This window comes from Nomascus leucogenys, chromosome 20 (assembly GCF_006542625.1).
Source record: "Nomascus leucogenys isolate Asia chromosome 20, Asia_NLE_v1, whole genome shotgun sequence".
Taxonomy (NCBI): Eukaryota; Metazoa; Chordata; class Mammalia; order Primates; family Hylobatidae; genus Nomascus; species Nomascus leucogenys.
Genome location: NC_044400.1, coordinates 18,969,755 through 18,993,903, shown reverse-complemented (window position 1 = coordinate 18,993,903; position 24,149 = coordinate 18,969,755). Strand labels below are relative to the sequence as shown.

The following is a 24,149-nucleotide window of genomic DNA, read 5'->3' as shown; positions in this document are numbered from 1 at the left end:
TTATACTATTTATTAGCTGTGTCATCTCAGGTGTGATGCTTAACCTCTCAGTGACTTAGTGCCTTCATATGTTGACTAGAGACAAGAAGAACAATAATGTGGTTTTATAAAGAATAAATAAGAGGTGAAAACAGATAGACTATGCCTGCTACCTAGTTAGCTCTCAACAAATGTTAGCTGTCATCTTAATTTTTATTTATACGTATAAATCAATTTTTTCCATAAGGCTGGTTCTAAGCATTATAGATGTAAATGATCACTTTGGGAGGTGGACGCTGCTAAAGAGTATTGACTGGGTTCTGTGGCTCTGCTTCCCACCAAAATGCCTCTTGCAAATTATGCAAGACAGTACCTTGCATAATAAACATTTGGATATTTGAATAAACAAGCCTTCAATTTTTAATGTATCTATGTTTGGAAATACCCACAAAGAACAGGGCTCATATTGACTGCATGGAGAAAACTCTTGTCATAATTTTCCATTCTCTCTATCCTCTATTAGCATACTTATCCTCTTCTTCAATCTATAAGTAAATTTGAAAAATAATGGAATTCAGATTTATTTATGAAAATGAATCTGCTTCCTCGTTTAGCCCAACGAGCTCAGTTGGTAATATTTCCCAAGGGGTCCTTTTAAGATTCTTAAAGTAAACACATAGTTAAAACTCGCACCAGTTTAATACACCTTGAAAAATAAGCGTAAGAGCCTTAATTGCCTTTTTCTTGGCATACATCAATTTCTACACATAAAAATGCAGTACTGAGTAACAGCAGTAAGCCAAATTTCTTTCAAATAGCACATCTGTGTGAATAGTAGCTGTCCATTATGTTTCTTAAAATCTAGGAAGCTAAATCATATTTGTCAAAAGAAACTTTATAATAAAATTTAAAAAGCCTAATTCGTGTGCAAAGAAAAAAGGCATAGAAATGTTTCTTTTTAAATTAATACAAAACCTTCCCACATGCTCCAAAACAGTAACAATTTGATGTTAATATAATTCATTGTATAGTCTTTTATGATAAAAACTTTAGAAAAAAAATAATGAAGTGTAAAATATAAGCAAGATGGGAGAGGAAATCTGGGGAAATTTTAACTGATCTATTTTTTAAGTAGAAATTGACAATTCCTGAGATAGCCCTGTTTTCTCTTTGGCCCCCTTTCACAAATAGTGTCATGGACTAATACTACCTTTAAAATACAACTGCAATACAGACTCTCTGAAACCTAAATGCTGGGAGTAGGGCCAAGAGAGCTGTGTTTTAAAATTGAGAACACAATGGGATCTTGTACCACGGCAACGTTAAAGGACTTCTGAATTCTATGACCACTGAAGGTACTCAGCACTTTAAGACCTGTGCATTTCACCACCCGATAATTTTATTTCAATACAAATGAGATAGTTTTGTAAATCTGATGGGTCACTGAGAAGTGAATGCTGCTTAAGGCCATCAGATAAAAAGCCTATCAGGAGGAAGTGTGATAGCCCTGGATATGTGTGTTTTGTGGCTTCATCCTTAGAGCAACACTGCTTGCTGTATGATGACACCCCAGAAAGATCATAGCTCTTATCCTAAGTGTCCCAAGAGGCAATCTAAGATATTGCCAGAGCTCAGCCAGCCATCAAGTAAAGCAATGGCCAAAAACAAAAAAAAAACCAAAAAAAAAACAATGCCTATTGCATACCTTCTATTTCAGCAATTAGGCCTCTAAGTATTCATCTAAGGAAATAATCTAAATGTTTATTTAAAATGTGCACAAATAGAAGGGTGCTGGTTGCTGCACCAGATGTGATGAACCTAAGACTAGATGGACCATTTGATGGATCTGCTGGACTTGTGGCTAAGGGCATCCAGTGTGTCCTCCTTGAGTTTATACTATGGGGAAGGAAGTCTGAATGGTGAACAGTGGCATACTGTGCAGAACTGTATCACATGAGAAGACGAGAGGCCGTCCTGTGTGCTGCACAGCCTGACCTGGTGTCATTCCTACAGAGAAAGGAGCAGGAGGCTAAAGGGGATGAGGCTATTTCCAAACATAATTTGGGAACTGCTGCTCTAGTCACCAAAATCTCACTTTGGGGCCCAGGGGGGAAAGGCATGTTCCCTTCATTTTCTTGGACAGGAAGCAGGGGGATGGCAAAGCAATAGGGGCTACATCCTGAGAACAAGGCACCGCAGAACTCTCAGGATAAGCAGTTCTGGAATATTGCAAACACAGAATACAGCCCACTGGTTGGGGCATCAGAATCCCTGTGGGGGTGCCCTGAGTAGTGGTCACAGAGAGGGGCCTTCGCTAAGCTGCTTTCAATCCAGGTTTGTGTGTGAGGGCGTGTCAGTCACAAATAGAAGAAGATGTTTTTATGACTGTACCTATGAATGTCCTGGGAACTTCTGAAATAACTGGGGGAAAGTTTCTTGTGGGGAAGAGTGAGCAGAGCCTCTGTGACTGTTGGGAGTGGTGGAAGACAGAAAAGAGCCAGCCACACTCAGTTTCTTAATGTGACCTAATCTGACCTCAGAGGCAGATGGCTTAGGGATACTTGGGGATAATATTTATAATACGGTAAATTTGGAAACATAAAATTCCCAACACTAGAAGATTGGTTAAGTGAATTATCACACATCCATACAATGTGAGGCGGGGCTATGACTCAATAAATGTGTATACTTCCTGTGTATTTCACAGCCTCACTACATTCATTCTCACTGTTACCCCAAGGGAACCTTTAGACCTCAGTGAGCAGAGGCAGTGCTCAGAGAAATTGACTGCCAAAGTAAAGACAGAAATATTCATGTTTGCAGAGCCTGCCCTCCTTTTTTTATCAGCAAGCAAAGATGAGAAATACTACTGCAAAGGCAAATCGGGATAGGCAGGGGACCTGCTATATTGTGCCTTGGGTTAAGAACTTCCCTAGGCATAGACTGACCATAGAATTTATGATCGAACGTGACAGAGGGCATTAGCCGGATGAATAACTGGGACTCAGAGTACCTTACTTTGCATGGGGCTGGTTGATCCTAGGCCACTGTTACAAACGGATCATTATGTAACCATTAAAGTGACAGCATAAAAACACACATCATAAAGTGGAAAGGTTCCACTGTGACATTATTAAAAATCACGTTACAAAAAGGCTTGTACTATAGGATCCCATTAAAATAGGAAGAGGCATACAGAAGAATGACTGGCGTGTAGATGCCAGAAAGAATGATTATTTCTGTATTAACTGTATAAGAGGTTATTTGAATTCTGTGCTTTTCCATCTTTCTATTAATGGACATTTATTGCTTGTAAAATTAAAGTTTATATTAAAATGTGAAACAAAGTTAGTTGACTTAGGACCAAAAGTACAGTTTATATGTGGCACTAGCTGCTTAATTTTGAAATTCAATTTCTAGACCACCTTTGGAATCATCACTACGATTTTACTATGGACTCAAATGATGATTTTCTCAAGGGCATGATCTGTATCTTATTTCATCTCTTTACTCTTTTGGAGGGGTTAGAATAACCCAGTTCATAGCTGTGATGTAAGTTAGCATGTGGCTGCCTTCCTGGGTAAGTCAAATTGAAATATTCTACTTTAAGTCTTGATTCTCTAATGCAAAACTGATGGAAGTGCAAGAGTGGAGTAGACCCAATAATGATGACAACTAATGTTTATGGAATGGTTTCCATGTAGCTGTGTGCCAGGTACTGCTGTAGGCTCTTTGTGTGCTTTATTTACTTCTCACAATAATCATATGACAAAGGACCTCTTAACATCCCTTGTTTACAGATAAGAAAGCTAAGCAGAAAGATGTGCAGTGACTTGTCCAAGGTAACTGAAAATATGTAATCTACTCTTGATCTGCCATGGCTTTGATGAAACTAGCAAGCCACACTTGAGTTTGGCAGAAAAATGACTTATAATAATTTTCAATGCTTCATTATGGTTTTAGAAAATGACTTTTAAAAAACTTTAATATATACTTTTGATAACTCATTTATAAGATCCATACGTTTGGCTGCTCATCATAATTTACACTGTGGTCTGATGTTATACAGAAGAGGGCATTAAAATGATAGTTCATAGCCCTTATTTAACTGCCAGGATTGGTAATTTTCATTTTGTCCTTTAATCTGTTGGATCAGTTTGCTCATTTGTTATAAAAACTTGATAACATTTTAGTAAAGATATTTTTCTGCTTTAAAATTTATAATAGTTGATTATTATGATTAGTATTTACAGTTGCTAACTTGAAGAACAAACATAAACTAGGCAAATACAGGGAAAATATTATTTCACATTCTTTGACTTTATTGGCTGCAGAGATGGGAAAACAGCCCTACAGGTGCACCTTGGTCCACCTGTGGGGCTTAAACATCCAGCTCCCATGAGCTCTTTATTGAGGCCATCAGAAACACAGGCCTGTGACTCCGATTCCTTTTAATGTGTCTTTGGGCTCCAAACCATAAGACTTCTCTCCAATCACTCTGTCACTTAACTCTAAATCCCACTTATACCATTTCATAAATTTAGTTTCTCTGGGGATCCTCCTCCTCCTCTGCCGGAGGACCAATTTAAATCATCCTTAAATCATCACATTAAACACTAGCTATCACTGGCTGCAAGGGAGCCAAGAAGTATATTATACCAGGTCTTAAAATGCTGTCCATGCCTTTTTAATTTTACCATAAAATCCGAGATAGCTATTTGATCATGAAGGATTTAATAAGTTTACCTTTTAAACTAATGGACTATAATGAGCTCCTTAAATTTTGCATGTAAAAACCCATTGGTTGGGAAACTTTCAATTTCTCCTTAATAACTCATCACTATAAATCAGATTCCTTTAATATACTATGCATCAACATTGCAATGGGCTCAGAAGGATCTGGTACCATTTTCTTCCTGATGTCTCAGCCACAAGGAAAGGCTGGTTTATTTCTGAAACATAGTACTTAAAGCAATTTCATTTTATTTCCCTCTACAGAAGATATCAGATATTTAAGCACTCCCATAAAAGATCTACCCTTAGGTATTTCATAATGACCTGTTCCTTGAGGATTTCCTTAGTTTCTCTCTTGCTAGAAAAGAAATTAAAAGAAATAGATCTTAGGGTGTGTCATGGTACATTCAGCATATATTTTGTAATACTGTTTTTTTTCATAGCCAGTAGTTAAATATTAACAGTAGAACTCATTTATTGGATCATTTCTCCTCCAATTAAAATATAACACTAATGATTATAATGATGATGACATTATAACATCCATGATGATGACAATGCTATTATAAAATAATGTTAACTTGGTCCTTCTCCAAAGCTTTGCATTTCTCCAGATTTCTAAAATAAGAACAAAAAAGACAATAAAACACAACTGATTGAAAGGACAGTATAATGTAAATAACAATAATGCTTTCTGAAGATTCCAAGTTTAGAAATAGCCATGAAAAGAAATTCCAAGTTTAGAAATAGCCATGAAAAGAAATTGCTTCCTGAATTACACAGTAAATCACAATCTGATGCCTAAAGGCTTTTGATAGTGAAAGGTCTACACATTGCCAAATATCGGGATGAAAGCTTCATGTTTTCAAATATCCAGTATGAAACAAAACAAGGATATTCCCAGTTCACCTGGAGTTGGCACCATGGTAAGTCACAAATGATCTGGGTGAACTTCTTAAACAAATGATGAATTTATTGTTTCATTTCATGGACCTACAAGCCATAGTCAAAGGAGGAAACAGAAATTGTCCAGCTTTTTTTCCATCAACCTAACTAATATGGCAAATCATATAGCAAACTGGATTTGCAGTGACAAGAGAGGAAGCCAATTCACATGCATGGGTGGAGTGGGAGTGGTGATACAGCCTTCTTGGTCTGGGGGATGGAGAAGGGAAAGAAAAATGCACTTTCAGGTAGAGCACTCCCGGGATATGTTTACTTCAGCTAAAAATTCATCAATTACCCCGCCACAGAGAATACCAAGATGATAGTACAGCATATAATCAAAGAAGGTAGAGGCACAGAGGCCCTGGCAGAGACTGTGTCTGTCTATCTTGCTTCGAATGTGTGCTCTACACAGCAGCACATGTAGCTTGCTGGAGTCTGGGCACCTGGAGAGAAGGGTGGGCGGGAACCACTGCTGACAGAGTCATTCACTGAACATGCAAACTGGCTAAAGGAAATTAATGTTAACACCAATCACAAGATTAAATACACAACATTTGATGCAAAATCAATAGTGGGATGATGGTATGGCTTCTGAAAACAGGTGAAGTTGATCTTAAAGAAATCAGATCAGCAACGACAGACAAGAAGAACAGAAGAGACAAAGGGCAGAAGAAAGAGAAGGAAAGAAAAAGATAAAGCAAAAAAAAAATGAGAAGGAATAAAGAAAATATGATCTCTAGAAGATGATATCTATACTTCTACAGGACGATGCATCAACTCTAGGGAAATTTAGGGCTTACATGAAATATAGAAATTTGACTCAAAGTGACTGGAAGATGCTGTCTATTTTTCACACAGCTCCAGAATGAACAGTAAGTATCTGCAAAGTTATGAAGAGAGGCCAAGTCTTGCTTGTGTCTATCTTAGTTATCAAAGGGCAGAAAAGGGACCTCTGTGGCCTGGATGCTGTTGCTCGTTGAAATGTGCATTGCTGGAGCCAATTTTAAAATCCAAGTAGCAAGTTCATGGTTCCTTGGCTACTGCCTGCATACCTACATTGCCCAACTGAGTGGACCACCAGGACCCACCGTATTCCCCTCTCCCTCTTTGCCATCTGGGCTTTTCATTAATTTTTTTTCTTCTAAATTAAGTTCCTATGCTATTTCATGACAGGAAGTTTTGTGTGATGTATCTATACCAGCTCTGAAGTCAGACAGTTCACAACTCAGTTTCACCATTTCAGTCAGATAGTTATGTGACCAAGGGCAGGTTACTGGTCCTCTCTGAGGTCCTAGGTAGGAATAACAACACATACCACAGAGGAGGAGCTGTTTGCTCATTTTGCTTTCACATACTAGAAACGTTCACAATTATTCTCCATCCTACACCATGTGTTGAGTACTATCAGTGGGTTACAGCATCATGTAAAAAGTTAGGCACAGAAAAAAGGACCCCTTTTTGTTGATGGATTCTACCAAAAAAAAAGTGGGAGACAAAGGGAAAGGAGAGGGCCAAGAATTAAGAAAGTTCCTGTAAGAAAATTCAGCACTTGCCTGGGGGTGCTGTGTGTTGACTTTCCATAGCATGAGGCCTGGTTCAAGGGACTGTATGTCATGTTCCATTGAGAGCATATATATATATATATATATATATATATATATATACACACACATACACACACATATATATATACACATATATATACACATATATATATGGAAGAACTTATATATATGTTAGTTTATATATATATGTATGTGTATATATAGACATATATGTATGTGTATATATACACATATATGTGTATATATATACATATATGTATGTGTATATATACACATATATGTGTATATATACACATATGTATGTGTATATATACATATATGTATGTGTATATATACACATATATATGTATATATATACATATATGTATGTGTATATATATACATATATATGTATGTGTATATATATACATATGTGTGTGTGTATATATATACATATATATGTGTGTTTGTGTATATATATATATATATGGAAGAACTAGGCTGTCCTTTGAGGGCTGGGTCCTTCTACTCCTCATTAGTTCAGAATGCACCTCTCTATTCTCCTTATTTAAAACTGTATTAAACTGACAATTCTACTTGCTTGAGATCCTGATCTCCCCTGTGGCATTTAGGCCTTAATGTATGGCACTACAGTTAAGTATCATCAACTCCCAGCCCGCTAGTGTGAAATCCAAGAATCAAAGTCCATCATTAGCAGGAAAGACATTGACTGAACTGTATATATTCCCAGAGAGGATCTTCTCATCCTTAAACCCTTCCTTGGTTTTTCTCATCCTCTCATGAAGCTTTATCTGCCATTCCTAGGTTGATGAAACCCCAAAGTAAGCCCCACAGGAACCTCATGTACCAAACTGAACCCTTTGTCTCTCTCTCCAATCTTCTCTGTTGTGGAGGATCCAGAAACTAGGGTTTAATCCTCCTTCTCCAAGACATGGAGACCTCCTTCTCACCCAACACTCCCACCTGAAACAGGCCCTCAATCCTGTAGATTCTCCCTTTTTAACATTCCTCAAACATGTGTCCCACTGCAACTAATTATAACTTTTTTCTTTATTGTAAGCTGGGTTCTCAGACTCTAGGATAGCTCAATATAGCATCCCGATAACAAATATTTATCGAGTTGTCCACTAGGTACTAGAAATATGCAGGTGGATAAGTAAAGAGCCATTGCAATGCTGCTAGGACAGTGAGTATATGGTGCTATTGGGCATGCACAGGAGGGATGTCTAACCTAGTCTTTGATAGCTCAGAGAAGGCCTTCTGGAGGAAGTGGCAATCATCTTGCCTTTGAAGGCTGAGTGCAGGTGTGTTAGCCAAGTATAGCATCAGTTGATGTTTCCTGGGCCAACATCAATTACCTATCTTTGGGAAAGAGTACCTTGACTTACTAGGAACCTCTTCCCCTACCCTACAAGTCACTGTTCCTGTGATTTGGTTGGAGCTGACTCCAATACAGCACCTCCACTCTTCCTGCTTTCCAGGTAGGAATGTAATACAGGTTTGGCCATTCGGTGCATTCCAACCCCATGGCCTCAGTGACTGCTTCAGAGATGAGCCCATGACTCTATCAGAGCCAATATCAGGACTTTTGCTGGGAGGTGCTTAGTTTCCATGGACGTGACTGTGAGCCCAAGATGTAGGTCTAGAGATGTTGGCCACTATTTTGCTACCCTGTACTGAGAGTCTGCCTGAGAACAGAGCAGAGAGATGGACAGAAAAAGACACCTGATTCTGATGACACCATCTGGGTTCATGAACACAGCTATGCAGGGAGCTACTTCTGAGTAAACACACTGCCAGAACCACTGTGAGTTAGGTTTTCTGCCATTTGTAACTAACAAAGTTCTTACTAATGCACTAAGGAGGAAAAGAGTATTCTAGGAGGAGGGAATCATACATGTAAAAGCTCGGAGACCAAGAAACTTTGACCCATTCTATGTACAAAGTTCTATGAGACCAGAGGGTAGGAGAGAAGAGTCACTTGGAGAAGAAGCTAGAAAAGTTAAGAGCCAGCCTTTTCCAGTAGTGTTGTTCTGCCAGAGTCACTGTCATAAAATGCAAATGTGATCATGCAATTCCTCTCCCCTCCTTAAAATACTTTAATGAGACCCCAAAGGTTTTAGGATGAAGTTCAAACCCATTAGCTTGGCACCCAGGGCTTTTGATGACCTGGCTGTTCCTTCTCTCTCTGGACTCATCTCCCACATCTCTCCCATGGGCAACCTGTGCTCCAGTTAAATTAAACTACTTGTAGTTTTCCAAACAGGGCATGCTGTTTCATGCCTTCATATTGCAATGCATTATATAATTTAATCCTCACAAGGGACCCCATGAAGTGCATATTATTATCCTGATTTTCCCAGAAGTATAGAGAAGTTGAGGAGCCTCAAAAATCATACAGCCAGCAAGACGGAGATCTAGGATGTGAACACATATGTCTGACACCAAAGCTCTCCTTCTTTCTTTTCTACTACCACTCATTCCAGTTCTTTTAACTTCTGGTCACGGACCTTTATGTTGCACAGCCTGGTCTTTTAATGGAATCAATAAAATTTCAGAATTTCAAGAGTGGGGGCTGGAGGGATGCATAATGTTCAATTTAAAGCTACTTTGCTACTAAAATCAACACAACTGCATCTTCTTCTTCCAGTCCGCATTTTTTTTAGCATCTCCTTCATGCCAGGCACTGTGTGGAAAGATGGTGCTACAGAGGTAAACTAATCCAGCTACAGTCCTTGCCTTCATAGGCTTTCAGTAAAGTAATCTATTCCTCACACTTAATTCTCCTGAGAAGGCTTCCTGGATACACTTGAGAATGAACTCCACTTTGCTTATACAGACACATGTAACTCCATCACTGCTGTTGCTGAGAAAATATCACTGGCTACATTATTTTCAACTGCTGCCCACGAGTTATATCAGAGATTAATTGATCAGCAAAATGAGAAAATGCAGAGAATAGACAAGGAATAAATCGATGAAGGAAAAAGTGTTCTGTGTCTTCTATACCTGGGATCAATTGTGTTACAGCTCACTCAGAGAGGCACCAGATTGCAAAACAGCCTGCTTGCAAGGGGTCACGAATAGGGCAAATCACCAGCTTAATGACATACGAGATTTTCATTCTCTTATTTATAACCAATTTCTCACTAAAGTGAACAACATTTCTTAATGGTACAATTCTGCAGAAGAACAAACTAGAAATGTTTTCTTTTCTTCTAATTGGGACAAAACTGATCATCACCTAATAGGCTCTTTACAGAGAATAAAAGAAACGAAACTAAAGAAAATGCTCAGCACAAATTGGACACTAAGGATTAAATGAAAATAAAAGGACAGTTTTGTTTCATTTTTAGCTCAGATCTTTAAAGGTACTGTTAGAAAAATCTAATAATTGTTTTGTAACTCTTATTTGGTAGAAAAAGCTAATTATTATTAAAAATTATAATAAAAAGGAGAAAGGATTGTCGAGAAGTGAAAAATTAAAAGGGAGATTTCCAATGTTGAAAAAGCACCTTTTATGAACATAAAAATATATCAGTCTGTCCTCCCCTAACCATATCTGGATGGGATCTGACACATTAAAAGCTGGACGTTAGCCCAGTTAGCCTGAGTGAGAAGTGATTCAGGAGACACCAGACATAAACCAAATGGCTGGCCCCATAACCAGTGGGTAAAAGATGCTTGCTGTCCAGCAGGGTCTGCAGAGCCAAGTGGTCACAGTGCCCAGAGAAGCCCCCTTGGGCAGGCGACCCCCACAAACCTCAGCTCCTACTCCTGGGCAGGGGCTTTTACAGTCCTGAAAATGCTATGCTACAGAAGAGACATTCTGCGAGTGAAAAAAAGCCATTATTCCACCCAGGAAAAAGATGATTTTTTTTTCCATAACCTCAGTGGCCAACAAAAAGTGGATTCATTTTTCTTGTGCTGTGCTCTGGGCCCATAAAATAGTTTCAGGATCTCAAAAAGACGATGTTGTAGATGGAAGTTTTGTTGCAATGAGCCAGCCAGAAGTGAGAATAACTTTAAAAGACTGAATTTTTAAAATGCTCTAAACCCAAAGATTAAGAAAATATAAAATATTACAGATAGGTCACTCCTTTTGTGTTGTGTGAATTAATCATGTTTATTCAATGAGTCCCACTTTAAATGCAGCATGTCAAATCCTAAAATATTATTCTTAATTCTTTTAAAATTACATGACATTTTCTCTTATCAACACAGGCCAATAAAATACAAACAAGCATAATTGGTGCAAGACAACCCTTAACAGCTAGTCCAAGTTAATCCACTGGCATGGATTAGATTATGAAAGTTTTAAATAACTAATCTCAAAGTCTTACATATACATCAGGGATTTCATTTGACTAAGCTTAGTGATTATTTGAGTGTTAACCAGAGTAACTTGAGAGGCTATAAAACCCATGCCAAATCACGTTCAATTACATGAGACCTAGGGAGGTCTAATTGGAACTGCAGAATTAACATGAAAAAAATACTAAGGAATATTTTCATTATAGATTTATGAATGCGAAGTGGATTGGGACAGATTTTTTTTTTTAAGCTAAGGGTGAAAAAATAGAGATTTAGTGAAAATAAGTTAGGGCAAAATGGTACCTTGTGATTTAGAATTGTATGTTTTGCATCTCATACCCCTACAGAGGCTGGCTGTGTCTTAGACACAGTAGTGATTTGCTTCTTTTGGGGGCAGTGGTCTTCAACCTTTTTGGCACCAAGGACCAGTTTCGTGGAAGATAATTTTTCCATGGACTTGGTTGGGGGGTGGGGAATGGTTTCAGGATGAAACTGTTCCACCTCAGATCATCAGGCACTAGATTCTTACAAGGAGTGCACAACCTAGATCCCTCACATGTGAAGTTCACAATAAGGTTTGCACTCCTGTAAGAATCTAATGCTGGCCAGGCGCGGTGACTCATGCCCGTAATCCCAGCACTTTGGGAGGCCGCGGCGGGCAGATCAGAAGGTAAGGAGATCAAGACCATCCTGGTTAACACGGTGAAACATCATCTCTACTAAAAATACAAAAAAAAAAAATAGCCAGGCATGGTGGCAGGCGCCTGTAGTCCCAGCTACTCCAGAGGCTGAGGCAGGAGAATGGCATGAACCCGGGAGGTGGAGTTTGCAGTAATCCAAGATTGCGCCACTGCACTCCAGGCTGGGTGACAGAGACTCCGTCTCAAAAAAAAAAAAAAAAAAAAAAATCTAATGCTGCCACTGATCTGACAGGAGGCAGAGCACAGGCAGTAATGCTCTCTCACCCACTGGCCCACTGCTCACCTCCTGCTGTGCGGCCTGATTCCTAACAGGCCACAGACAGATAACAGGTCTGTGGCCTGGGGGTTGGGGACCCCTGTTTGGGAGGATAGTTAATTCTAGTCTAAAATTCATCTTCAATAGTTGAGGAAGTAACTTTGCCAATGTGAGAAAGTAAGGTAGGGGATAGAAAATTCTAAAATCAAGATTTCCTGACCACCAGGTGTTATGTTTTATACTAATCTTTTCTAAAAAATTTTACGGATTTAGTGGGTACAAGTGCAGTTGTGTTACATGGAAATATTGTATAGTGGAAGTCTGAACTTTCAGTGTAGCCATCACCTGAAGAGTGTACATTGTATCCATTAAGTAATTTCTCATCCTTCACCCTTCTCTCACTCTCCCACCATTTTGGATCTTCAATGATTATTATCACGCATTCTATGTCCATGTGTACACATTATTTAGTTCCCACTTATAAGTGAGAAATTGTAGTATTTGACGTTCTGTTTCTGTTTCTGAGTTATTTCTCTTAGGATAATGGCCTCCAGTTCCATCCATGTTGCTGCAAAAGATATGATTTCATTCCTTTTAATAGCCAACTAGTATTCCATTGTGTGTATATACCACGTTTTCTTTATCCACTCATCCACTGATGGACACTTACGGTTGTGAATAGTGCTGATATAAACATGTAAGTGCAGGTATCTTTTTATGTGATGATTTATTTTCTTTGAGGTAGATGCCCAGTAGTGGAACTGCTGGGTCAAATGGTAGTTCTACTTTCAGTTCTTTGAGAAATGTCCATACCATTTTCCATAGAGGCTGTAGTGACCTACTTTCCCACAAATAGTGTAAAAATGCTGTCTTTTCTCTGCATCTCACCAACATTTGTTTTTGTTTTTGGTTTTTGTCTTTTTAATAATAGTCATCTGATGAATATAAGATAATATCTCATTGTGGTTTTAATTTGCATTTCTCCAATAATTAATGTTTAGCATTTTTTCATTGCTTTTGGCCATTTGTATGTCTTCTTTTGAAAAATACCTATTCATGTCCTTTGCCCACTTTTTAATGGGGTTATTTGGGGATTTTTGTTGTTGTTGTTGAGTTCCTTGTAAATTCTGGATATTCATTTCATGTCATAGTCACAGTTTGCAAATATTTTCTCCCATTCTGCAGGTTGTCTCTTCACTCATTTATTTCCTTTGCTGTGGAGAAGCTGTTTAGTTTTATTAAGTCCCATTTGTCAATTTTTGTTTTTGTTGCTTGTGATTCTGGGGTCTTAATCGAGAATTATTTGACTAGACCAATGTCCAAAAGAGGTTTCCCTAGGTTTTATTCTAGTTATTTTAATAGTTTCAGATATTACATTTAAGGCTTTGATTCATCATTATTAATTTTTATATGTGGTGAGAGACAGGGGTCCAATTTCATTCTTCTGCATATGGCAATCTAATTTTCCCAGCACCATTTATTGAAAATGGTATTCTTAGTGTATATTTCTGTGAACTTTGTCAAAAGTCAGTTGGCTGTAGGTGTGTGGCTTCATTTCTGGGTTCTCTATTCTGTTTCTTTGACCTATGTGTCTATTTTTATAGAAGTACCACGCTGTTTTGGTTACTATTGCCTCGAAGTATAATTTGAGGTCAGGTAATGTGATGTCTAACTTTGTTCTTTTTGCTTAGAATTGCTTTGGCTATTCAGGCTCTTTTGGTTCCATATTACTTTTAGGATTCTTTTTTTCCCAATTCTGTGGAAAATGACATTGGTATTTTGATAGGAATTGCACGGAACATACGGATTGCTTTAGGCAGTATAGTCATTTTAACAATATTAAGTCTTCTGATCCATGTGCATGGAATATTTTTCCATTTGTTTGTGTCATCTACAGTTTCTTTAATCACTGTTTTGTAGTTTTCCTCATAGAGATCTTTCATCTCCTTGGTTAAACATATTCCCAGAGTTCTTTTGTTTGTTTTGTTTTTTTGCAGTTCATTTAAATGGGATTGACTTGTAGATTTGGTTCTCAGCTTGTTATTGGTGTATAAAAATGCCACTGATTTTTGTATTTTGATTTTGTATCCTGAAACTTTACTAAATTTATTTATTAAATCTAACAGTTTTTGGAGACATCGTTAGGGTTTTCTAGGCATAAGATCATATCATCAGTGAACAGAGGTAATGGGCTTTAATATTAAGAAGTTAGGCAAAGGGGTTCACCAAGATAAGTTCTCCTTCTATACCTTCTACTCTTTCTCATGTAGAAGAGGCAGAGCCATATTTTCACGAACTTTCTTGCATGTTGACTCATAATTGTTTTCCACTTTCACATGTATAAAATATATCTGTTTCTTAAGTAAAAGCAAAATTTCTTATCCTTCCCATATGCTTCTCTGAATCCTTTCTATAGTGCTTTGTGCATGGCTTTTGAATATAGTAGGAAACAGCACAGGATAGTGTTTAAGAGGTCAGACTGCTTGGGAATCCAATTTCAGCTTTACCACTTATTAACTGACTGGCCTTGAATAAGTTAGTTAACTCCTCTGTGCCTCAGTATCTCCATCTGTAAAATGGTTATAACAATACAATTATCTTATAAGTTTACAGGGAGAATTAAGTGAATTATTCCTGAAGCTCTTAGAACATCTGGCATGTGGTAAGCACTACATATGATAGATTAAGATAAAATGCTTGCTGAATGACCAAATGTTTCTTTGCACCTACACTAATTAATATTACTGATTAATTGATGAGGTTTCCCTAACCAAGACATGGTTTGTGTCTTTGCTAAACTGTGAAAAACTCTATCTCTTCTTTGAGATAAGCAGAAAGATAAATAATAGCTATGACACATATACTTGTAAGGTGCTTTGTAATTACTTATTACTTGCTGAAAAACTCAAGTGGGCAAGGGGAAGAACAAGGCAGTCATGTTAACATCTAAACCTCATTAAAGTTTCATCTTCTTTTAAAGTCCAGGAAGACAAATGGGCTACCAGAGGAATTTCCTGTCCTCTGTAAGGCTTATACAGGAATTTGAACACAACTATTAAAGTAAATTAAATAGGATTTACTAAATGGCCACATAAGACTGTGGTGGGAGCTAAGGGAGCAGACAGAAGCAAACTATCAACTTTGGGTATGAATTTCAATGTCTGAGATGAAGTTAGACCTAGTCTAACTTCAAGACTCACGTGTGGTGGCTCATGCCTGTAATCCCAACACTTTGGGAGACCAAGGCAGAACAGATGGAGGCCAGGAGTTCAAGATCAGCCTGGGAAATACAGTGAGACCCCTTCTCTACCAAAACAAAACAAAATTAGCCGGGCATAGTGGTGTGCACCTGTAAACCCAATTTGGTGGTATCTGGAGGCAAACAGTGGAGCCCCTATGCAGAGCACTCTCCCTTTCTACCACGTGAGGACACAGCAAGCAAGAAGGCAGAACTCTGCAGACCAGAAGCAAGCTCTCCCCCAACACAGAATCTGCTAGCACATTGATTTTGGATTTTGCAGCCTCCACAACTATGAGAAAAAAATGTTTATTGTTTACACCACCTAGTCTATTGTATTTTATTATGTAAGCCCAAAATAAGACAGAGGCAATGAAAAAAAAATCACACAAAACACTTTTCTTGCTCTAACCTATCACTGTTTGATACAGAATATTCTCAAAATTTACAATTAAAGTAGAGAATTTCTGGCTCTTTATGCAGATGTGATTGGTTTTGCTTGATTTGTGTTACCTGAGTTAACAAATAAAAGGTTAAAAAAACCTAAAAATATACTGTTAAGATTGTTCATATTTCAGAATCTGAAAAGTATTTTGGGAATGCAATTTAAGAAAATTAAATATAAAATATTATGATTCTCAGGAGAACGGTTTTAAAAGTTGCATCAAAAGGAAGCTATGTACAGAGTTGAATAAAGCCACAGCTGCCTTCTTCATCTAGGTGAGAACAGTTCTTTAGGGTCTAGGAGCAAGCATAGTAAAGCTCTGTGGAACTCTGCCTCATGGTCATCAACAGATGTGCTCTCTACAGTACAGGGGTAAATCAAACTCAGTATGATTTGCCTCATTTCTTTACTTCTCTCAGTTTTGTCTTCTCTTCTGCCCCATGTCCTTTTCCTATTATTGGTCACTGTGCTGGCTTTGTGACATGTCAACTTGGCTACAGTAAATTACATTTTTTCTGAATTCCCTTTGTTGTATATTTCAGATTAGGGTGAGCCACAAGAAAAATTCTTGGGAGATGAGTGGTGGGCGTAAAACAGCAGCTGTTGTGTAGCTCACACATGCTGTTGCTAATCTGCTGGTTTTTAAACTTGTGATCTGACCTGTCTGAGGGCATGCCTTGTGGACTTCAAGCCCCAGCATGAGATCCAGTGATAACAGCCTTGCAGAGACTACTTAACCAGCCTCCACAATAGTATAAGCCAGGTCCCTGTAACAAATCTCGTACTGGTTCTGCTTCCCTGGTCAAAATTGGAATACAGTCACTCTATTGACCAGGATGACCCTGTTGCAGTACATGGTTGTCTCCAGTCACCTGGATGGTAGAATCCTCCAAATCTATGGGGAAGGACTAAAGTGCCCCCAAGAGGCTATGGTGATGGTGTGATAATTAATTTTATGTGTCAACTTGAGTGGGCTGAAGGATACCCAGAAAGCTGGTAAAACATTATTTGGGAGGGTATCTACGAAGCTGTTTCAGGAAGAAATTAGCATCAAAATCTGTAGACAGAGTAAAGAAGACCTGCCCTCCCCAGTGTGGGTAGGCATCATTCAATCACTTGATGGTGCAGAAAAGGTAAAAAAGTAGAAGAAGGGCACATTCTCTCTCTTTTTGAGCTGAGCCATCCATCTTCTGCAGAAAGGCATAGGAGCTCCTGGCTCTCAAGCCTTCAGACTCTGGAACTTTTACCAGTGGCCTCCCAGTTCTCAGGACTTTGGACTTGATCTGAATTATACCACTGGCTTTCCTGGTTTTCCAGCTGCAGATGGCAGATCATGGGACTTATTCCCATGTGAGCTAATTCCCATATTAAACCTCCTCTCCTGCCTCTCTATATCTCCTGTAGTTTCTGATTCTCTGAAGAATCCCGACTATACCAACAACTTCGAAATTTGGAAGTAACAGGTAATAACAATGATGCTGGGGATAGAAACATGACAGGCACACAGCATGTACTAAATGTAGGTTCCCAGTACTACAGACTCATTTTTTCCTTACGAACCGCCCTATAAAATAGGTACCGTTATTTTATTTCCCTCTGTACTCTGAGGCACACGTGGATGAAATAACTTGCTAGTAAGTAGAAAGCCAAAAATTAAACTCAGGTACTCTGGCTCCAGAATCTGTGCTCTTCAATACTATTCCACCGTTCCAAATCAACGTAAACGTAATGGTTTCCATCCTCTGGCTACCCTGCCTTTTAGAAATTTTTCACAACAGAAAAATAGTGTGCTAGCCTGTGACAGTGCAGCCAGGAAACTTCAGTTCTGGTCCTGATTTCACCACTGACTGGCTGTTGTTAAAGCAAACTAAATATGGCCTGAGAAGGACCCCGTACTTCTGTATCTGAGTGATTGTGGATGAACTGTAACCTAGCTTAACAGGCAGACTAATAGGCCTAATAATAGGCTAATAGACTAATAGGCCAAGCTCTAACCAATCCAGCCATCTGTTCCTCACTTCCAATTTCTGTATGTCACTTCCCTTTTTTCCCTTCTACCACGTGGCTGCGCCGGAGTCTCTGTGAAACTGCTGTGATACTGGGGGCTGCCCGATTCGTGAATCATTCATTGTTCAATTAAACACCTTTAAATTTAATCTGGGTGAAGTTTTTCTTTTATCACTGTGTAGCATTGGGCAGGTCACGCTAACTTCCTTATTTGTAAAATGATCTCAGTGCCCTCTTCCAGCTATAAAAGTTCACAATTCTATGGTGTTAAAGTTCTGATTATAATGTTAAAAGATCTTTGGAAAAAAGCTGCTCTATAAAATAAAATTAGGTAATAAAACCTACAACTGTATATTTGACTTCCTTGCATTTATTTTTCAGCCTCTTCCTACCTCAAAAATTATTCTGTAGCTCCCTAGGTAATTATAATAGTGATTTTTACCCTTTCCAATTGTGAGGACCCTGTTAATCACACACATGCAAAAAGGGTTGTGAAATTCCATAGAAGAAAAATACAAAACTGTAAGTTGAGAAAAAATACCATAGAAGGACATGTTACACTTGATAATGCTTTTAAGTAAAGTTAAATTTCACTAATTATAACAACATCTAGAGACATGTGAAAAAGAGTGCATATTCACTGTACAGGAAAAACTTTATGGAGTTACTGACCCACGGGAATTTTTTTTTTTTTTTTTTTTTTTGAGACAGAGTCTCGCTCTGTCACCCAGGCTGGAGTGCAGTGGTGCGATCTCGGCTCACTGCAAGCTCCGCCTCCCGGGTTCATGCCATTCTCCTGCCTCAGCCTCTCTGAGTAGCTGGGACTACAGGCGCCTGCCACCACGCCTGGCTAATTTTTTGTATTTTTAGTAGAGACGGGGTTTCACCGTGGTCTCGATCTCCTGACCTCATGATCTGCCCGCCTCGGCCTCCCAAAGTGCTGGGATTACAAGCGTGAGCCACCGCGCCGGCCTGACCTACGGGATTCTTACAGTTACCTCTTCATTTCCCTCTGGGTTCTCAGTTCCCACTCAGTGAGCTCCTCACTGGTAATCACCTATTACAGTTGTATGCAACTTGTTAAATGTAACTATGCTAAAAATCAATATATGCTGAAAGCCAAAAGGAGGACTGTTTTATATGCCACAGCTTTATTCTCTTTAGACTTACTGCCTATTTTTGTTTTGTTTTGTTTGTTTCATGGTTTTTAAATTGATAGATTTTTGGTAAGTATTATAAAAGTTTCTGATCTGGAGAAGTATCACCTTCTCCTCTTTATTTTCCTTTTCTTTTCTTTTCTTTTTTTTTTTGTGTGTGTGTGCGTTGGCGTTCATTGTTATTTAGCGAAAGTTCCCCTAATTGTTAAAAAACCAAGAGGCAAGCATCAGGTTAGAGACAGGGAAAAAGTACAGAGTGAAAAGCAATTTTAAAAATTGGATAATCAGTCTAAGAAGAGTAGAGCTGGCCACTTTTACAGGCCAAAGTCCAAACAAGGTCTTTAAGAATTTGATAACACCAACGGTTATAAACTACCACTGGCACTCACTAGAAGGGTTAAGGCAACACTGCAATGGGAAAGGTGACAACTGCTCATTAGAAGGCAGACATCATGTAAACAGTCGCACTAGCTGTTTTCTTGTGTCTGAGCCTGTGCCTAGAAGGGGTTTACTTTTTCCACAAAAGGGGAGAAACATACTATGATACCCCTGAATATACATCCTGGAACTCACTGCTTAAAGAACACACAGAAAAAAAGAAGGTCATGCAACCATCCCCAGGAAGTTACCAAAATTCATTCTTAGTTCCCATCTGGGGGCAACCCTGATGAGATACTGCAAGGGAAGAAAAGAAGGTTAAAGGTAAACAGGCATAGTTCAATATCACCACTTTAAGCAAATCTTTCCTGATTATCCTCTACATTTTTTTTTTTTTTTTTTTTTTGAGACAGAGTCTCACTTTGTTGCCCAGGCTGGAGTGCAGTGGTGTGATCTCGGCTCACTGCTAGCTCCACCTCCTGGGTTCACGCCATTCTCCTGCCTCAGCCTCCCCAGTAGCTGGGACTACAGGCACCCGCCACCACACCTGGTTAATATTTTTGTATTTTTAGTAGAGACGGGGTTTCACCGTGCTAGCCAGGATGGTCTCGATCTCCTGACCTCATGATCCTGCCGCCGCGGCCTCCCAAAGTGCTGGGATTATCCTCTATTTCTAACCCTCAACCATGAGCTGAAACACCCTCACTTCTTCTATAGTTTGCCACACTTTGGTTATACACAACCATGGTTTGCACTATAAATATATGATATCTCTCTGTCTCTCCTATTAGACCATGAGTGAGGGTAGAGGAACTGGGTCTCATTCATTGATCTGTTCCCAGTTCCTAGCATGGTGTCTAACATATGGGAACTGCTCAGTGAGTGGGAAATGGAATTAAATATATTTATTAGTTTACTCTAGAGATACAAATTTCAGGTAGGAATCCAAGAGAAATTTTTCCAAGTATGCATAACAATTATCAAACATTGTGTTTCTCAGGGATTGATGATAACTGCCTTTAATTGTATTTAAAGATAGGTAGTATTTATTCTTCTGAAATGTCAGAAAAGGCAATGGCAAAAAGCCTTCAATTTGGCTGTGATCCCAATTAAAATTCTTCAGCCCAAAAGAAATAGCTTTGATCTGATCAAAATGTATGAGTTTCTTTTTTTGTCACCATAATTTAAAGACAGAAAAAATGGTATTTAGGATTTACATATACATGTGGAAGCCAACCTCATTATGATGATTGTACTGAGAAGCCAGGAAGTTCTGAATCATAAATGTATTTTCAGAAAAGAATTGTATTTTCAGAGGGGAAAAAAAAAAAGAGCTGCAACAATAGCTCTAATTTAACTGGAGACATTCACTACACAATCCCCGAAGAGCAGGATAAATTGTCGAGAGCATTAGCAGACTGTCTATTCATTTGGCATATTAGCATGAAACGGGGCTTTTTGCCCAGTGGAGCCCAACCTCTTCTCTACAGGATCTTGCTTTTGAGATCTTTGAAACAAGTATTTCAAATACAGCACACTGAGATTTGCTCTAATCTTAACTATGGCATTAGAAAAGTCATTATAACTTTATGCATAAGTTGTTGGTATATGACCAAGTCAGAAATCTTGCCCTGAGGACCAACATCTACATAATAAGAGAAAATAGATACATGTGCAGCCAATTATTAGATACCTCTGGTGATGGCAACTAGAAACTACGTGAAGTCATGGATAATTCAACATGATAACAATCACTATATGGAAAAATGTTCCGGCTCATGCCTGTAATCCCAGCACTTTCGGAGATCCAGGCGGGCAGATCACTTGAGGTCAGGAGTTTGAGACCAGCCTGGCCAACAGGGTGAAACCCTGTCTCTATTAAAAATACAAAAACTAGCCTGACATAGTGGCGGGTACCTGTCATCTCAGCTACTGGGGAGGCCGAGGCCCTAGAATTGCTTGAACCTGGATGTGGAGGTTGCAGTGAGGCAAGATCATGTCATTGCACTCCAGCTTGAGTCACAGAGTGAGACTCTGTCTCAAACAAAGAAAATTTTGTAAAAAAGTAAACGATGACCCCACAGTAAAACTATGAAAATCAAAGTTAAAGAAAAAAAAACCTTTTAAATCAATTTATTTTACCTTAATTTATTAAAACATGTACATTTGTTAGACATTTATTAAAGACCTATTTGGTGCCAGACAAGGGTGATCATCTCTAAGACCCACAAACAAGGAGTTGTAAATGTTACCTAATGTGATGTGCTATCTCTAATGCCTTCTGGAATCCATCTGAGTGTGGGGAACTCTGTGGCTGTCTACACAACATCCATTTCACCACTTGTATGTGAATATATAAAAGTCATAGGATTGGTCACTATTGATTCCCTCTTCACAGCTAGCTGCCTTAATTTGTCTTGTCTAATTAAGGTTATGTTATCCCCTTTGTCAAAGTGATTGGGAAATATGTCCCAGGGATAAACCAATCAGTACATGGCTTTTTTTCCCAGCTACAAGCGATTGGTTCAGGGAAGAGTACTTAATTGATTTTAGGTCCACAAAGGTATCTGGGAAGTGAAGGCTCCCTGGGAGCTTTTGTAAAGGACAGTTCTACATTTCTCAGGAACTCCTGTGAGAAATTTCTTGGGTGATATGTTAAGTAGATTTGTAGCTTGGATTGACTACAGCCATTTATCCACCTTGAAGCAAGCCATCTTAAGAATGATGTTAACGCATGGAAAGAGAAAAGCCAAGAAAAAACTACACAGAAAGATGGAGCCTGAGCCTTCACCAAATTGCAGCACAAGCTCAACCTATGTCTAGACTTCTTTGAACCTACGGCAGCTTGAGCCGAGTTTTTGTTACCTGCAGCCAGGGCATCTTAATTATTATAACTGTAACAGGAACTGTGGCATCAGAGCTGATTTCTGAAAGAAAAATAGGATTTAGACAGGTGCATGGTAGGTATGGGAATTGAGAGAGCCCTTTCTGGGACAGAAAATTACGGGAGCAAAAGCAAAGAGGTAGGAAAACATACAGTATGTTCAGGGTCGAGTCTGTCACACCAGAGGAGAGGTGGAAGGTGAAGCTGAAAGTAGGTTGGGGGTGGTGGGGGACTTTACTGACCCTTCTGGAAAACTAACTGGTGGTGGAATGGGAGTTGGAGCAGAGGAGGAGAAGCAGATACAGGTGGTTGTTACCATCAGCTGGGCAAGTGCTCACAAAGACCCTTGCTCACACCTTGGCAGTGAAGATGGAGTAGAGAGGATGAGTTCAAACGCCATGCCAGCGACAAGCTACTCATGATGTGGTGTCGCACTTCATGAGAGGCAAAGAGAGTAAGAAATGGACTATGAAGTTTAAGTCTGGGGACATCTGGTAAAGGCTGGTGCCATTAATCAGGAATGAGAATTCAGGCAGAAGAGTTAAACTACCTTAAATAATATTTTTTCTTTCTTTTTTTTTTTTTTTCCTTGAGACAGAGTCCCGCTCTGTAATCTAGGCTGGAGTGCAGTGGTGCGATCTCAGCTCACTGCAACGTCTGCCTCCCAGATTCAAATGATTCTCCTGCCTCAGCTTCCCAAGCAACTGGGATTACAGGTGCTCGCCACCATGCCCGACTAATTTTTGTGTTTTTAGTAGAGATGGGGTTTCACCATGTTGGCCAGGCTGGTCACAAACTCCTGACCTGAAGTGATCTGCCCGCCTTGGCTTCCCAAAGTGCTGGGATTATGGGCATGAGCCACTGCACCCAGACTGGAATATTTTCTATATAATTTCTTTAAAAAGTCATAGAAACAACCTAAATCCAAAATAACAAGGAGCTGAATGACTGGATAAATTACGGTACATTTCCTGAATGAGTGAAATACTCTGTAGTGAGATATTAACATTTTCCCATGGGTGACTCACTTGTCTGATAATATTTCCATGCCAGACACGCCCCCATAATAAAGGTTCCTCATTCCGTGTGGCTGCACAAGGGGGTGGGTTACATGTTTATTTTTCAACACCATCTCTTTCTTTCTCCACCACAAATGGGTCCCTTGGCACTATACAGTTGAAAACTCTTGCTTGGGAGGATGTCAAGAAAAATTCTTTAGACTTGGAGAAAAATATAACCAAAAGAAACTGTTATCTGAGTATTGAAAATTTAGAAGACTATATACACATAGAAAAAAAGATACACACAAATATGCTTACAGTAATTACTTCTGAGTGGTAGGATCTAGAGTATTTTTTTCTTTTACTTTTTATAGTTTCTATTTACTTTCTAAAATGCACATGTATCAACTTTATAATTTTACAAGGACATCAATTATATTGGGTTCTTCAGAAGCAGATAATGAAGTGAGGGTTTGTGTGAAAATGATTTATGAGGCAGGGAATAATTTTTCACCAGCTTCCTCATTTGTTTAATAGTGATG

General features: G+C 38.9%; 1 protein-coding gene and 1 long non-coding RNA gene across 2 annotated transcripts in view; one reads left to right on the top strand and one right to left on the bottom strand.

The window, feature by feature from the left end:
* Positions 1-24,149, bottom strand: part of NCKAP5 (NCK associated protein 5) — a 990,316-nt gene that overhangs the window by 240,486 nt on the left and 725,681 nt on the right. The window lies entirely within an intron of this gene.
* LOC105738908 lies at positions 2,219-18,336 on the top strand. The gene is made up of 2 exons (XR_001114756.1): positions 2,219-2,313; positions 16,723-18,336. It is a non-coding gene; the product is annotated as an uncharacterized LOC105738908 (long non-coding RNA).